Source organism: Sciurus vulgaris, assembly GCF_902686455.1.
Source record: "Sciurus vulgaris genome assembly, chromosome: 1".
Lineage (NCBI taxonomy): Eukaryota > Metazoa > Chordata > Mammalia > Rodentia > Sciuridae > Sciurus > Sciurus vulgaris.
This window is the reverse complement of record NC_136461.1, coordinates 45084141-45101088: the sequence shown is the minus strand read 5'-3', so window position 1 is coordinate 45101088 and position 16948 is coordinate 45084141. Positions and strand designations below refer to the sequence as shown.

Here is a 16948-nt window from a genome sequence, read left to right as displayed (position 1 = left end):
ACTCAAATTAATGGCAGAGCTGGGTACACCCCATGGTCCCTGTCTCCCAGGTGACTTCTCCTTTCATTACAGCCTTCCGGTTTTGGAAGGGACTTTAAGCCCAGCTCCACCATTGACAGGCTGGGTGTCATCAAGTGTCATGTATCCTGCTGGAAACCTGATTTTGTTACCTGGAAAAGTCGTAAAATCATACTTATTCCTCAGGATCATTTTGGAAGATAAATGAAATAAGGATTGGCACCTGGCATGTAGGGGTTCAGGAAAGATTGATTCTTTCATTTATCAACAGTGAAGAAATACCCCAAGGGCAATAGCTTGGCCCAGGGTGTGCTGTGTTTCACACGCCATGCATGAATGGGCGCCTCTGAGAGGAAGATGGGCAGTGGATGCCATGGGAATAGGGAATGTGAAGCAGCTGTCATTGACATCTCTTCAGATAAGTGAATCAAAAACCAGTCACAGAGGGCCTATGCATGCCACGTAGGCTTCATGCCACCCATGTGGCTCAGTCGACCAGGGATGCAGGAGGGTGGGGCAGAGTGATGTCACCAACTACTCAGGTCATCCAGTCCAAAGGGGGTCAGTCTAGACATGAGAAGACTCCACATCAGAGAAGAGATTCTACATAAGAGCCAATGTGGGAAACGCTCTGTGCATTGTACGCTAGCTGGTGTGAAAAGCGTGGGCCTGCTTATCTATGTGATAGACTGTTCAAATGAAAGCTCTGGCCAAGGCTCCAAGATTCCACGATTTATAAAAGAGAGGCCCAAAATAGATACTGTGGCTCTTGGATCTTGTATTTTTACTGAAGATATAAAAGATGGGAGATGGATGAAGAGATAGGAGACTAAAGGGGGATTTGTGACAGAGTGTCTTTGGCATGAGGGATACTTTGAAACCCGCTTCCTTAGGGAAGGACTCAGGGTCACGACACCTCCTCCTTTTTTTCAAAACAAGAACGAGGGCTTCCAGGGGGCTTTTGGCACAGGTTGGTAAGGTTCCTTTGTAGCCAGGGTGACAATGGGACTATCTGATCCTGCCTGGGGAAGCAGCTGGCAGAAGTAGCCTGGCTGCCTGTTGATGGAAAAGGTGAAAGAGAGGGTAACGCTTGGATTCGTCTGCCTCCTAGAGTTTGTTGGGTCAAAGACTTATGTGTGCATTTCCTGAAGGACAGGTAGGAGCCAGGTAGAGAGAGAGCCTGGAACCATTTCACACTCCACCCAAGTGAGCTAATGGGAAGGGATGTGTGACCCTAACTGGACAGAGAGCCCATGTGGTCTGGGCCATTGGAAGAATGAGACTGGATCAGGCAAATGCAAATTAAGACTACAATGAGGTCCCATCTTGTCCCAGTTAGAATGCTTAGTTATAAACCAAAACCAAAACAAAAAATCAGCAAGACTAGTGCTGCTGAAGATGTGGAGAAAAACGAACCCTTATTTACTGTTAGTGGGAATGTAAATTAGCATAGCCACTATGGAGAAAAGAATGGAGGTTCCTCAAAAAGACTAAAGGTAAGTCTATCGCACTTTTGGGGATATATCCAAAAGAAATGAGATCAGCATGCCAAAAGATACCTTCATGTTTATGTTAACTGAGAAACTACTCACAATGGTTAACTCATGTAATCAGCCTACGTGTCCATCAACAGATGTAGGGATAAATAAAAACATGGTATAGATGCACACTGGAGTATTATTCAGTCATAAAGAATAAAAAATGAAATTCTGTCATTTGTAGCAAAATGGTTGGAACTGGAGGACATTATGTTAAGTGAAATAAACCAGACACAGAAAAACGAGTACTGCATGTTCTCTCTCATACGTGTGAGAAAAAAAATCCATCTCAAAGTATAATAAACAAATTTATTAATCTCCCACTCCCAACCTCTGGTAATCACCATTTGAGTTTGACTTTTCTGAAATTACACATTTATGCCTGGCTTCTTTCACTTAAGGAAAAGTCCATAGCTTTGTCCATGCTATTTCAAATAACAGGCTTTTCATCCTTTTAGAGGCTAGATAATATTTCATTGTGTGCATTTATCAGTTTCTTTATTCATTTATTGAATGGAAACATAAATAAAGTCAGATTCAAGGCTGCAATGAACATGGGAGTACAAGATAGCTCTTCAGCATACTAATTCAATATCTTCTGGGTACCTATTCAGAATTGCTGCATCATATGATAGTTATATTTTAAATTTTTTGAGTAACTTTTACATTCTTGTCCATAAAGGCTACTTTAAGTTGCTTTTTAATTGTAGTCCATCAGTTCCTGTCTACCAAAGTTTCCTGTGTTGGAAGCTTGGGTCCCAGGTGGTGATGTGGGAGCTAGTGGATTCTTTAAGAGGTGGAACTTAGAGAGAGGCCAGTAGGACATTTGCCCTTGGGAGGAGGTTCTCATGGGATCCTGAGATAACTGTCATGAGTGGGAGTTGTTATCAAAACAGCAAGGTGGGCAGGGGAGATAGCTCAGTTTGTAGAGTGCTTGCCTTGCAAGCACAAGGTCCTGGGTTCGATTCCCAGTACCGAAACACACACACACACACACACACACACACACACACACACACACACACACACACACAAAGCAATGTTAACATTTCCCTGTGTTCTGGCTTCTTGTCTCTCCATGTGATCTTTCCCTCTGTCTTGTGCACCTGCCAGGATGCCATTTACCATGAGGTAACACAGCCAGTAGGGGCTTTGTCAAAGCCAATACAATATTGTTGTGCACTTTCCACCTCCAAAAATGTAAGTGAAATAAGCTTCTTTTCTTTATCAATTATCCACCGTTGGGTATTCCATTATAATTAAAAACAGATGAATGTAGAAAACTGATATCATCAAGTGGGGCTGTTGTTCATAATGAAAATACCTGAAAAAGAGGAAGTGGCATGATGGGTAGAGGTTGGAGGAACTTGGAGGAGCAGGTGAGAAAATGCCTAGGATGATTTAAGCAGAGTATTATGGGCAATTCTGGTGAGGACCAGAAGACCAGAAGACTAGGGAAGAACTAGAACATCTTCTTCTTTGTTGCTCTTCTTTTTAGTTATACGTGACAGCAGAATGTATTTTGACATATCATACATACATGGAGTATAACTTTAGAACATGTTAGTGATCGGATTATGTGTGGGGTCAAGATACTGACGCAAATGAAGAACATACTGTTGGAAGTTGGAGTAAAGGCCATCATTTCCAAACCACTGTAGAGAACTCAGCTGAACTGCATCCATGCCTCAAGCTTATGGAGGCCAAATTAAAAAGTGATGAAATGGGATATCTAGAAGAGATATCTAAACAGAAATGCATTCAGGATGCTGCTTGAATCTTTTTAAATGCATATAGTAGGATTTGGGAGCAATGACCTGACCTAAGGTTAGAATGGATAATTAAAAAGGAAGCAAAGTGAAAAATTTGAAATATTTGCAGCCTGAACAGGGAAGAAGGGAAGAAAAGCACATAAGGTGTGGACCAGCAACTGCTGACTAAGAGGTTAGCCTGGATATGAAGAAGCCATCTTTATGCAGGGTTAAGATTGGGAATTATGACTGAGAGTGAGGGGTCTAAATCTTAGCTCCTCTAGCTTCTTGGGAAGCATAATTTTTTTTTTAATTGTCGTTTTTGAGGAGTATAATGAGGTCCGTGTTGTGGTTTGGATGTGAGGTGTCCCTCAAAAGCTCATGTGTGAGACAGTGCAAGAAGGTTCAGAGGAGAAATGATTGTATTGTAGAAGTCTTAACCCAATCAGTGATTTAAATCCCTGATGGATTAACTGAGTGGTAACTGGGGTGTGGCTGGAGGAAGTGGTTAATTGGGGCGTGGCTATGGGATATACATTTTGTATCTGGAAAGTGGAATTTCTCTCTGCTTCCTGATCACCATGATGTGAGCGGCTTCCCTCTGGCACCCTCTCCCACCATGTTCAGCCTTACATCAAGCCCTGAGGAATGGAATCAGCCTTCTATGGACTAAGATCTTTGAAGCTGTAAACCCTCAAATAAATTGTTCCTCCTTTAAACATTAAAAATAAACTTTTCCTTCTGGTCAGATCATTTAGTCACAGCAGTGAAAAAAGCTGATTAAAACAGTCCACAATACTTATCAGAAATGTTACATGTGACAGACCTTTAGTTTAGTACCTGGTAAACAACTGGTGTTTTCCCTGTGAGTGTGCATACATACATATATATGCATATTTATTCATATGCATTTATTCATATGTATTTTTAAATCTTTTTTTTTAATTTGTTTTTATTGTAAACAAATGGGATACATCTTGTTTCTCTGTTTGTACATGAAGTAAAGGCATACCATTTGTGTAATCATACATTCACATAGGGTAATGAGGTTTGATTCATTCTGTTATTTTTTCCCTCCCCCCATCCCTCCCACCCCTCTTTTCCCTCTATACAGTCCTTCCTACCTCCATTCTTGCCCCCCTCCCTAACTCTAACTCTAACCCTAACACTAACCCCTCCCACCCCCCATTATGTGTCATTATCCACTTATCAGCGAGATCATTCATCCTTTGGTTTTTGAGATTGGCTTATCTCACTTAGCATATTCTCCAATTTCATCCATTTGCCTGCAAATGCCATAATTTTATCATTCTTTTGGCTGAGTAATATTCCATTGTATATATACACCACAGTTTCTTTATCCATTCATCAATTGAAGGACATCTAGGTTGGTACCATAATCTGGCTATTGTGAATTGAGCAGCTATGAACATTGATGTGGCTGTATCTCTGTAGTATGCTGATTTTAAGTCCTTTGGGTATAGGCCGAGGAGTGGGATAGCTGGGTCAAATGGTTCCATTCCAAGCTTTCTGAGGAATCTCCATACTGCTTTCCAGAGTGGCTGCACTAATTTACAACCCCACCAGCAATGTATGAGTGTACCTTTTTCCCCACATCCTCACCAACACCTATTGTTGCTTGTGTTCTTGATAACCTTCGAATCAGACCAGAGACCCTTCATCTTATAGAAGAAAAAGTAGGTCCAAATCTTCAACTTGTCGACTTAGGAACAGACTTCCTTAACAGGACTCCCATGGTACAAGAAATAAAAGCAAAAATCAATGACTGGGATAGATTAAAACTACAAAGCATTCTCTCAGCAAAGGAAACTATCAGCAATGCGAAGAAAGAGCCTACAGAGTGGGAGAAAATCTTTGCTACTCATACTTCAGATAGAGCACTAATTTCCAGAACATATAAAGAATTCAAAAACTCTACACCAAGAATACAAATAATCCAATCAACAAATTGGCTAAGGATATGAACAGACACTTCACAGAAGATCTACAATCAACAGATATATGAAAAAATGTTCAACATCTCTAGTAATAAGAGAAATGCAAATCAAAACTACCCTAAGATTCCATCTCACCCCAATTAGAATGGCGATTATCAAGAACACAATTTCCTTAATATGTTTTTGGATACGGTTTGCCAATATTTTGTTAAGGATCTTTGCATCTATATTCATCAAGAATATTGGTCTAAAAGTTTCTTTTCTTGATGTGTCTTTGCCTAGTTTGGGTATGAGGGTGATATGAGCTTCATAGAATGAGTTTGGTAGGGTACCCTCCTTTTCTATTTCCTGGAATACTTTGAGAAGTATTGGAGTGAGTTCTTCTTTGAAGGTCTTGTAGAACTCGGCTGAGAATCCATCTGGTCCTGGGCTTTTCTTGAATGGTAGGTTTTCAATGACTTCTTCAATTTCATTGCTTGTTATTGATCTGTTTAAATTGTGTATGTCCTCCTGGTTCAGCCTGGGAGGAGCATATGTCTCTACAAATTTGTCAATGTCTTTGGTAGTTTCTATTTTGTTGGGATACAGATTTTCAAAGTAGCTTCTCATTATGTTATGTATCTCAGTGGTGTCTTTCATCATATTTCCTTTTTCATCATGAATTTTAGTAATTTGAGTTTTCTCTCTCCTTCTCTTTGTTAGTGTGGCTAAGGGTTTATCTATTTTGTTTACTTTTTCAAAGAACCAACTTTTGGTTTTGTCATTTTTTTGAATAGTTTCTTTTGTTTCAATTTCATTGATTTCAGCTCTGATTTTAATTATTTCCTGTCTTCTACTACTTTTTCTGTTATTCTGTTCTTCTTTTTCTAGGGCTTTGAGCTGTAATGTTAGGTCATTTAGTTGTTGATTTTTCATTCTTCTCTGGAATGCGCTCCATGCAATGAATTTTCCTCTTAGTACCACTTTCATAGTGTCCCAGATATTTTAATATGTTGTATCGTCATTCTCATTGACCTCTAAGAATTTTTTTATCTCCTCCCTGATGTTTTCTGTTATCCATGTTTCATTCAATAGCATATTATTTAGTCTCCAAGTGTTGGAGTAATTTCTGTGTTTTATTTTGTCATTGATTTCTACTCTCAGTCCATTATGATCTGATAGAACACAAGGCAGTATCTCTATTTTTTTGCATTTCCTAAGGGCTGCTTTGTGGCATAACATATGGTCTATTTTTGAGTAGGTTCCATGTGCTGCTGAGAAGAAAGTGAATCTCCTCATTGATGGATGGAATATTCTATATATGTCTATTAAGTCTAGGTTATTGATTGTGTTATTGAGTTCTATGGTTTCTTTGGTTGGTTTTTGTTTGGAAGATCTATCTAGTGGTGACAGCAGTGTGTTAATGTCACCCAGAATTATTGTGTTGTGGTCTATGTGATTCCTGAAATTGAGAAGGATTTGTTTGATGTACAGGGATGCACCATTGTTTAGGGCATAAATATTTACTATCGTTATGTCTTCCTGATTTATGGTTCCCTTAAGCAGTATGAAATGTCCTTCTTTATCCCTTCTGACTAACTTTGGCTTGAAGTCCACTTTATCTGATATAAGGATGGAAATCCCCGCTTTTTGACTGAGTCCATGTGCGTGGTAGATTTTTTTCCCATCCTTTCACCTTTAGTCTGTGGATGTCTTTTTCTATGAGATGAATCTCTAGCAGGCAGCATATTGTTGGGTCTTTCTTTTTAATCCATTCTGCCAGTCTATGTCTTTTGATGGATGAGTTTAGGCCATTAACGTTCAGGGTTATTATTGAGAAATGATTTGTATTCCCAGTCATTTGGCTTATTTTTGGTTTTTAAGTCGGCTTGGTTTCTCCTTTGAGTGGTTTTTCTCTAAGGTAGTTCCTCCCTTTGCTGACCTACATTGTTGTTTTCATTTCCTCCTCATGGAATATTTTGTTGAGAACATTCTGTAGCGCAGGCTTTCTATTTGTAAATTCTATTAACTTTTGTTTATCATGGAAGGATTTTATTTCATCTTCAAATCTGAAGGTTAGTTTTGCTGGGTATAGGATTCTTGGTTGGCAACCATGTTCTTTCAGAGCTTGAAATATGTTGATCCAGGCCCTTCTAGCTTTTAGCGTCTGGGTTGAGAAGTCTGCTGCTATCCGTATTGGTCTCCCCCTATATGTAATCTGGTGCTTTTCTCTCACGGCCTTCAAAATCCTATCTTTATTTTGAATGTTAGGCATTTTCATTATAATGTGTCTTGGTGTGGACCTGTTTTGATTCTGTGCATTTGGTGTTCTGTAAGCCTCTTGTATTTGATTTTCCATTTCATTCTTCATGTTTGGGAAATTTTCTGATATTATTTCATTGAATAGGTTGTTCATTCCTTTGGTTTGTATCTCTGTGCCTTCCTCAATCCCAATAATTCTTAAATTTGGTCTTTTCATGATGTCCCATAGTTCTTGGAGATTCTGTTCATGATTTCTTACCATCTTCTGTGTTTGAACAACTTTATTTTCAAGATTAAATATTTTGTCTTTATTGTCTGAGGTTCTGTCTTCCAAATGGTCTAGTCTTTTGGTGATGCTTTCCATTGAGTTTTTTATTTGGTTTATTGTTTCCTTCATTTCAAGAATATCTGTTTGGTTTCTTTTGAGAATCTCTATTTCTTTGTTGAAATGATCTTTTGCTTCCTGCAGTTGCTCTTTCAACTGCTTATTGGTATTATCATTCATTGCCTGTATTTGCTCTCTTATCTCATCCTTTGGTTCGCAAATCATCTTAATAATGTATAATCTGAAGTCCTTTTCTAATATTTCTTCTACCATACTGTCATTGGATTCTATTACTATAGAATCTAGATTTGTTTGGATCATTTTCTTCCCTTGTTTTTTCATGTTGTTCATGTATCTTCCCCTCTAGCAGTGCAGATCTGGGGTATTGCAGATTCCCCCCTACAGGCTTATAGTGGCCCTATAGGTTTCCAAAATGTTTTCTTTAAGGGGAGATCAATACTAGCAGTGCCCAATTCAGACACTATGCAATCCTAGACCAAATAGCCCCTAGAGGACATTAACAATATTGTCATAATAAACAGAATGAGTTCAAATATTATCTTCAGTATAACAAACAGATTTGCCATAAGGTCTGCAGTTTCTAATGGAGGAGAATGAGGATGCAGAGGGATGTAGGATGTAGCTCTTAATGGGATAAGAAAAGAATACACAGAAGTTCTAGATAATAGAAAGTGTGAGAGTATAATCAAAAGAAATTGGGTGTTAGCTTGCAAAAAGGGAGAAAGAGACTGTGAGGGAACAGATATACAAAAGGAAAAGAGAGCAAGAAAAGTAAAGAAATAAAAACTTAAAATTGTTCAATAAGGAGAAAAAAGAAAATCTACACTATAACAGTCATATAGTATTCAAATGTCCCAGCCTTCAGTAGCCTGATGCATGAGAGGTACCTGACAATGAGCTTCAAGCCTCCAGCAGGCGTTTCAGGATGGGATTTGCCCCACCTAAGGATCGGAGCTATGGCTTCCAGGATTATCCAAGATGGCCACCCTGGCTTCCAAATGTGTTGGCAAATGGGGAGCTGCAGCTCAGGGTGTGGACGTGGTCAGCTGGAGGTCCTGAAGGCGGGTATTGTTGGTCAGGCAGGGGTCCTGGAGGTCAGGGGTGTTTGGTGTGGTTGTGGGATCCTGAGGCTGGTTGCAATCAATCAGTCTGGGGTTCCAGTGATAGGGCACAGTCAGTTGGTCTGGGGGTCCTGGCGGCAGGGAGCAGTCAGTCAATGTGAGAGCCCTGGAGGTAGGGAGTGATCGGTAGGGCTGAGGGATCCTGGAGACCGGGCTCAGACAGTCGGAAGGGGTCTTAAGGGGCCTGGCTGTTGTCTCAAAATGGTGGCAGCCACATGAGATCAAACCTGCAGGTACTGTAACAGTGAACTTCCAGGCAACAGCAGGCAGCTGGCGCTCCACTGGCAGTCGGCGATCAGTTTGCTGACTGTCGTCGGACGATCGGGAGGTGAACTTCGTGTGGTGGGTGATGCATAGGTGTAAGGCAGGCGATGGACAGGCAAGAGGCAGGTAAATGGCGGATGATAGGTGCTAGACAGTGAGCAATCTGCACTCAAGAAAGGTGTCGATATGCTGGCAGACTCGAGATGATCGCAGTAGACAAGTGGGGTAAACAACAGGGGATCGATAAGCAGCAAAAACTGCCTCACCAAGAAACAGATATCTTCTGCTTGAAACCGGAGTTACGGAGCGACAAGGAACGCAGCCTCCCTCTAGTCCGTCATCTTGGATCCCTTCCTATTTTTAAATCTTTTAAGCCATTATCTTCCATACTTGAAACCCAATTGGCATTTGGAGTTGGGAATTTTGGAAAAAGACTTAGTGACAAAGATCAAGGTCAAGGATATATAATCCAGCCACCAGGGAGAAGATGGCCACCCCAGCAGCTTCCCAGCTCTTGCGACAGGTGCGATGCTTCAGTACCTCTGTGGTCAGACCATTTCCAAGCTCATGAGGCCACCTGTTCAGATATATGGCATTGAAGGTCACTATGCCACTACTCTTTATTCTGCTGCATCTAAACAGAATAAACTGGAACAAGTAGAAAAGGAGTTGTTGAGAGTAGCACAACTCCTGAAGGAACCCAAAGTGGCGGCTTCTATTCTGAATCCCTACATTAAGCGTTCTGTCAAAATGAAAAGCCTAATGAGATGACAGCCCAAGAGAGGCTCTCCCCCATCACATCTAACCTGATCAACTTGCTTGCTGAACATGGTCGCCTAGTCAATACCCAAGGCATCATTTATGCCTTTTCGACCATTATGAGTCTGCACAGTGGAGAAGTACCTTTCACAGTGACCACTGTGTCTCCTTTACCTGAAGCTATTCTCTCTGAGTTAAAGACAGCCCTGAAGAGCTTCCTAAGTCAAGGCCAAGTATTGAAATTGGAGGTTAAGACAGATCCAGCAATCATGGGTGGAATGATTGTCCGTACTGGAGAGAAATATCTTGATATGTCTGCAAACCCAAGATTCAAAAGCTGAGTCCGGCTGTGCGGGAGAGCCTGTTGATTTTCTATCATCAGCGAAAATTCCTAAACATGGAGTAACAGAAAAATGCTTCCTGGAGAGAAAAAAAATATATCTATATATAATCATACTGGAGTAAAGTGGAATTAAAACATTCTCTGAGATCCTGATATAAAGAACATGGGGATTAGAGTGAAAAGTTAGGGCTTGAGCCCTGTCTCTGTTGCATACCAGCTGATGACCCTGGCCAGTCAATGACTTTTCAGAGTCTTTCTTGTTAGCCTTTCAATGAAGTTGATAGGATGCTCATACCCACCTTGGGTACAGAATCTGTATCTTATGCATTTCTGTGTCCTTAACATCTACCAGAGATTTTGGAATGTAATAATACTAGCAATATAAATTATAATAAGCAATTCTCTTATAAACATTTGAATGTACAAATTTACTTAATCCTTACAACAACATTATGAGGTACTCTTAAGTTTTAATAAGTACTTGGGGAATGGAATGTCACTGACATATCAGTAAATTCAATCAATAGGGATAATATCAAGCAGAAGTAATTTGTAAACTTCAAGTGCCATAAAAAGAAAAGCCAGTATTTTAATTCTTCTGTGTCTCTACTTTGAACAGGGTATACACAACTTGGGCTTATCATAAAACAGAAAGGAGGATCATCTGCAGACTATACAGCATGACCCCGTGCTTATACCACTTCATTTCATCTTCACTGAGATCTTGGAGGGAGATAAAAATTATCCCATTTTATAGATTTGGAAACTGAAACTCAGATAAGTAATTTAGTAATTTGCTCAATGACCACCCAGTTTACTAAGGGAAAAAGGTACAATCCTGACCTTGTCTGCCTTCTGAGCACTGGCTCAGAGATGGCCAGGGAAGGGGAGGGGGTCACAGAGAGGGCAAGGAGGCGTCCAATGAGTTCGTACTGCTCCATGAGCAGGACTTGTCAGAACGGAGTTAAAACCATCAGAAGAGAGGTCAGAAGAGAGGCTGGAGACATGCATCCCTCTGATTCCAGCACCATTTCCAATGCTTCTCTTATTCTGGGAGTCAGAGCAGACATCCATGAAGTACCTCTGTCCTAGAAAAAGCTCGACGGTGACTCTGCTGGGAACTTTAGGGGACAAGGAGACTGCTATTTTCAGATAAATCTAAGAGGGCAAAGGGTTGGGCTGTGTGCCTGTGGGCTCTATAAACGTGAACATGACAGTTGCCATGGTTGGTTTAGACTTTGGATTCTTCTCCTGAGTGCTGGGGGGTGACAGCCTCTGGGACTAGCCTGTGCTTCAACATGCTTTCTGACCTTACCAAGTCCTTCCCTAGAAAGCCTCATTTTCCTGGACTAAGAGAGGACTTGGCCAGAGGACACAGAGAGGCACCTCCTGTTTATATGCTGTGGGCTTAAATTAATATTTTTTATTCTAACTTGCCATACCTTAGACAGGGTGAGGCAGGTCTGATGTTGGGAGAGGAGAGGGCATTCCATTCTGAAGCATACTTATATTCCTGCTGCATGGATACCTAGTCCTGTAGCAGGGCACTTTGGCAGGCTTCTGACACCCTTTTGATCAGGCCCCGTCCTGTGTACTTAAGCTGCTTATGTTAATTAGTTAGGTGGTATGGAGTGGAGGTTGGAGTGGGGGAGGGAGATCTAAAAGGCAGATGCCCTGGTTGCAGTCCCAGGTCCACCCACTACTGACTGAGAAACCTAGACTTCTCTAAGGCATCCATTTCATCCTCTGTAAAAGAGGGTAATAACACCTACAAGATTGGATCATTTCCAGGACTAAATGCACCAATTTCTTTAAGCACTTGGAATGCCTGGGCCATAGTAAACACTAAACAGAATTAAGTTATTATTTTCATAAATTCTTACCAATGCTTTCATTTTACTCATGGGAAAATGAACCCTCTGATAGTCTAAGCAACTTGCTCAAGGTCCTAGAATAAGCATGGTGGGAACAGGGTTGTGAGTTTTAAGCCATTTTGATTCTATCGGATCCTGGAGCCTGGAATATCTGGCTGATGCCCAGTTGCTATGGTGCCTTCCCACTCCTGGTCAGTTTCTGCCCCAAATCTGAGGCAGTTCTGTAAGAAAGGAAAGAGTGCATTTGTACTGGCCCTTCAGGCATGGTCCCCCAATCAAGTAAAGCATACCCCCTGAACAAGTAGGCACCTATCCATCAGACAAATGATATTTCCTAGGAGTGAAGAAACTGATGGGCGGCAGGTGGAAGCTGCTTCCTAACTTTTCAACTTCATCTTCATAGTGTTCGTGACTCAGCCTCATCTGGTGCTGGGGCTCTCTATATCCCACAGCCCCAGCAAAAGCAGGTTTTTTGCCCTTCCTGTTGTGATAGGCAAAACCTGATTAAGAAGTTCCATCCTATTATTCATTTGGATGTAAGCCTGGCTATCACAATGCATTGGTATCATTAAAAGTGGCTAAATCTTTCCCAGGGTACATGGAATGCAGGTGGAGAGAATAAAAGTGACAATGGTTTAAACTGCATATACTTAACTTTGTAATTGACTACTCTTCTGCCAAAAAAATGTGAAATGAAGTTTCTGTCAAAATTAGATCTACATTATTTGATATGACAAGTAATAGCCACAAAATAAAATTCACAGTGAAGCTATAATGAATAAAATGGGAAGGGGCAATGAGCTGACTCAGCAAACCAAATTTATATATGATTGAAATGAAGGTGATCTCATCTTGAAGAATAAGTGGGTGAAAGAAAACTGAAAATGGATAATATAAGTGAGATTACCTGTGGTGTGATGATAAGTGTGTCTACATCCACAAATAAGTAATGCACCTCCTTGCATTAGTGGGGAATTAACTTCTGATGAATCGAAGGTACAGGATCAAATTCTCAAGGTTCACCGTGACTCCCCCTTGCCCAGTACAGTGGTTGGTGGGAGATGTTTGGTGGCACTTTTCTCTAGACCAGCCTGCTGATGCCAGATTTGATGTCTAATGATATGGTCATACAGCTCTTAATTAACTCTTCCTTGGCTAGGTGGGATTACTTGCATCTTCTGAGATTATGGAGGCTCTTTCAGTGATATTAGCAATAAATAAAGGTAGTCAGACACAAAATGAGCATAGGCTTTGCTATTTTCTTCCAGCCTCCTATAGATCAGTGCTACAAAATGGCTGGTTCAGCTATTCTTCTTGGGCATTTAAGGTCAAAGATGGTAGCCTTAACTACTGGTGCTAAGAAGTACCTAAATTCCATACACATAAAATTGGCCCATAAAACTTTCTTTCAGAAAACACCTTCCTGGATGTCTTTTGTGATGTCAATCATTTGCTAGTCAAAGACTAAGTAGGATACCAGTTGCATTAGATGGAGTTCATGCCTTCCAAGAAGGCAGAGCATAATCATCCATACAAGTACCCTAAGCACTAAGTGTGATGATAGACTGACTCTACCAAATATGTAGAGGAAGAGGCAGTTTTGCTAGGTAAGTTTTCAGAAGCAATTGATGCTGTAGCAAAATTGTCAAAGTCAAAGTCAGTCCAACAGCCTGGGCAGTACCATGAGGATAGAAAGTTCTCCAGGTAGCTGAGGGGTGGCAGACTGAGAACAGGGCCTGTGATCACTTTTCTCTGCTGCTATGTTGACAGAGAGGACAACATAGAGTGAATGTTGATCAGAAACTGTGTTCAGTGATAATTTTGTCTGGATTAATATAAAATTGGAAGAAAGTAGTTTGTTGAGTCATTGACTAATACATGTTTTGTTGACTAATTCAGTGGACAAATATTTTCTTAGATTCTTTTCCATAACACAAACTGTATAGGGACTTGGATTTATGAAGGTGTATGAAACATTCTCTGTGTCCTCAAAAGGCTCAGCAACTAGAAGAACCACTAATCCCCCTGATCTCTGGACTGACCTGTATTGACTATGCTTTGCTATAGTTGGAGATTTCTAAACCACATGGCAGGCAGGACATTCCCAGATCAAACCTTGTAAACATCTCCTCCACTGAAGACAAACAGACAGTTCCAGCCTCACTGTGCTCTTTCTACACCTTCCCAGCCAGAGATCTTTAGTTCTTCATCAAGGTGTTAGCATCTCTAAGAAGCTATTGCCCTAAATGTTCCTTCCAATGTTCACTTTGAACCTCCTTCTCATCATTTCCCTCTGGTCTCTGCTTTATTTGTGCTCGTAGCTTCTTTGTTGAACCCCATTTGAACTGATCCCACATTTCATCGTGGTCCATGCATGTCCTGATCTAGTGCTCTGGAAAAGTGCCTTTCTCTTCTCCCAAGCCCATTCCTGCTTCTTCCAGGAAGATGACCAATCAGCACACACAGTTTAAAATATGAATAGGACGAGCTCATAAAACTCCAGCCTAATATGACAGCAAGAAAAGTTCTTTTTCAGTTTACTTAGGATGGTGGCCCTGTGGTGGGTACAATGTGGTTGCCTTGAAGTTTTGTGAAATTGTAAGAGTTAGAATCCCTTGAGCTATTCAACTCTGGTAAATACTATCTAGGACTTTCTTCACAAATCTGAATCTCAGGGCTTGTAATTATTCCTCAGAACAATGGGGAAGCAGTTGAAGAGGTGAAATCAATGAAAGAATTCTTATCATAAGCTCCCTCTCTAATTTTGGGAAACAGAAATCTCTGCATGTTTTCTCAATAAGCACTCCATCAGAAGCCTTCTTATCCTGACAGGCTTTGCTCTTTCATGAATGCAGCAAGAATAACCTCCGGCCGTTGGCCTGCTATAGTCCAGTATGAAAACGTGAATTCCACGGGTCAGTTTTTGCAGCCGCCAGATGTGGATGAAAGGAGAAGGGTGTTTTATTGTGTTTTCTCAAGAAACAGAGAAAGGTCTGTCCTGAAATGGGCCTGCTTCCCTCCCACACAAGTGGCTACCATGTGGCCAGAGGACAGCCAGCTAATTTGCAAGATTAAGCTTTTCCAAATATTTGGAATTGGTCTATTCTGTCTTCAGCTAATAAAATAGATTTTTGCTCCAAAATGGATTTAGGAAGCAGACGCAAGAGCTTCTAAGGGCTTGTTGGCAAGTTACCTGTTAACAGGGTCCATCTGTCAAATGGATGTACGATGGGTAAGCTCTGCATGGATCAGCTCCTCCTTGACCTCCTGCCTGTCTTCATGCAGAGGTTCTACTGGGGGAAGATGGCACCCAGTGTCAGCTGCTGCTGAAATGCTCAGAACATAAGCTTCTGCTCTCTGTTGCACACTGGTGGCTTAGAAGTGCATAGAGAACCAGCTGTTTTGGTTTACATATAAGGTGTCTCCCAAACTTATGTGTGAGACAATGCAAGAAAATTCAGATTTGAAGTGATTGAGTTATAAGAGTCTTAACTTAATCAGTGCATTAATTCACTTGACTGGATTAACTGGGTGGTAACTATAGGGAGGGAGGGTGCACCTGGAGGAGGTAAACTACTGAGAATGTGCCTTTGGGGTTTATGTCTTGTCCCTGATGAGTGGAGCTCTTCTCTCTGCTTCCTTATTGCCATGTCCTGAGCTGCTTTCCTCCTCCATGCCCGTCTTCCATGGTGTTCTGACTCACCTAACGCTCAGAGCAGTGGATCAGCCATGTATGGACTGAAACCTCTAAAACCAGGGGTGTCAATTAAACTTTCCCTCCTCTATTTTGTTCTTGTCAAGTCTTTTGGTTGCAGCAATGAAAAAGGGGACAAAAACACAAGCCTACATGAAGAAACAAACTGATGCACAAATCAAGAAATCCACATTAACTGCAAATATCTTGATTCAATCCAATGATTCATTCATTGATTTGAGAGTCTACTATGTGCCACAAATGCTGCTAGATACTAGGGAAAATAGATGAAGTAAGACAGGGCTCTTGCTATAAAGGAGATTATAGTTGGGGAGAGTTATAAACATCTATAATATGAAAGGCCATAAAATATAAGCTGCAAAGGGAACTTTGAAGAAAGAGACCAGCAAGTGTTTGGGGGAAGCAAGGAAAGTTTCATAGTGGAAGTGGCCCTTCAGTTGAGTCTTAAAAGAACAAGCAGGAAGTTTCCACCCAGGAACATGTGTTCAGCATAGAGAGAGCATCGTGTTTTGGGAATGACAAATTGTCCATGTGACTGAATTGGGAAGTCGGAGGAAAGAGAGGTGACTCCAAGGAAGTCAAGGGCCAAGAGTCCTCAGTTGTCCTAATTCATTTGTATTTGTCTTTGCAGGCATCAGACAGGGCCAGGGTGGGACACATGTTGAGTGGCAGAGCACATGGTCATGCCATAATGTCTAAGATGGTTTGGAGGTGTGACAGTAAATGTTCAGTCAGAGAGCAAAGCACACTAGCCAACAACTCCAGGGTAATGAGCTTTAATATCTGGCTGGGGCCCTTGTCTCTGCCCCTCAGGTCTACCCTCTGCCCTTCTCCACCATTCTCTGAGCCTCAGGAGGGTGACCTGTATGGAAGGCAGCAGTGGCTTCCCAGGCCTCTGGATATAGTTGGGTTCTAATAGAGGAAGCCCAGGCGGGAGAAGGAAAGAAGTGAGTATCCTGAAGTCAAGGTATTTATTCTCCTGGTCCTTCCCTGTGGGGTCACCTAGGGATGATTTTGCCC

The 16948-nt window shown here is 41.3% G+C and overlaps 1 pseudogene across 1 annotated transcript; it reads left to right on the top strand.

Annotated features, from left to right (window-relative positions):
* The first annotated feature begins 9724 nt into the window (after positions 1 to 9724).
* LOC306653939 (ATP synthase subunit O, mitochondrial-like) lies at positions 9725 to 10402 on the top strand (annotated as a pseudogene). Its single transcript has one exon. The product of its transcript is annotated as an ATP synthase subunit O, mitochondrial-like (transcript).
* Positions 10403 to 16948: the final 6546 nt, after the last annotated feature.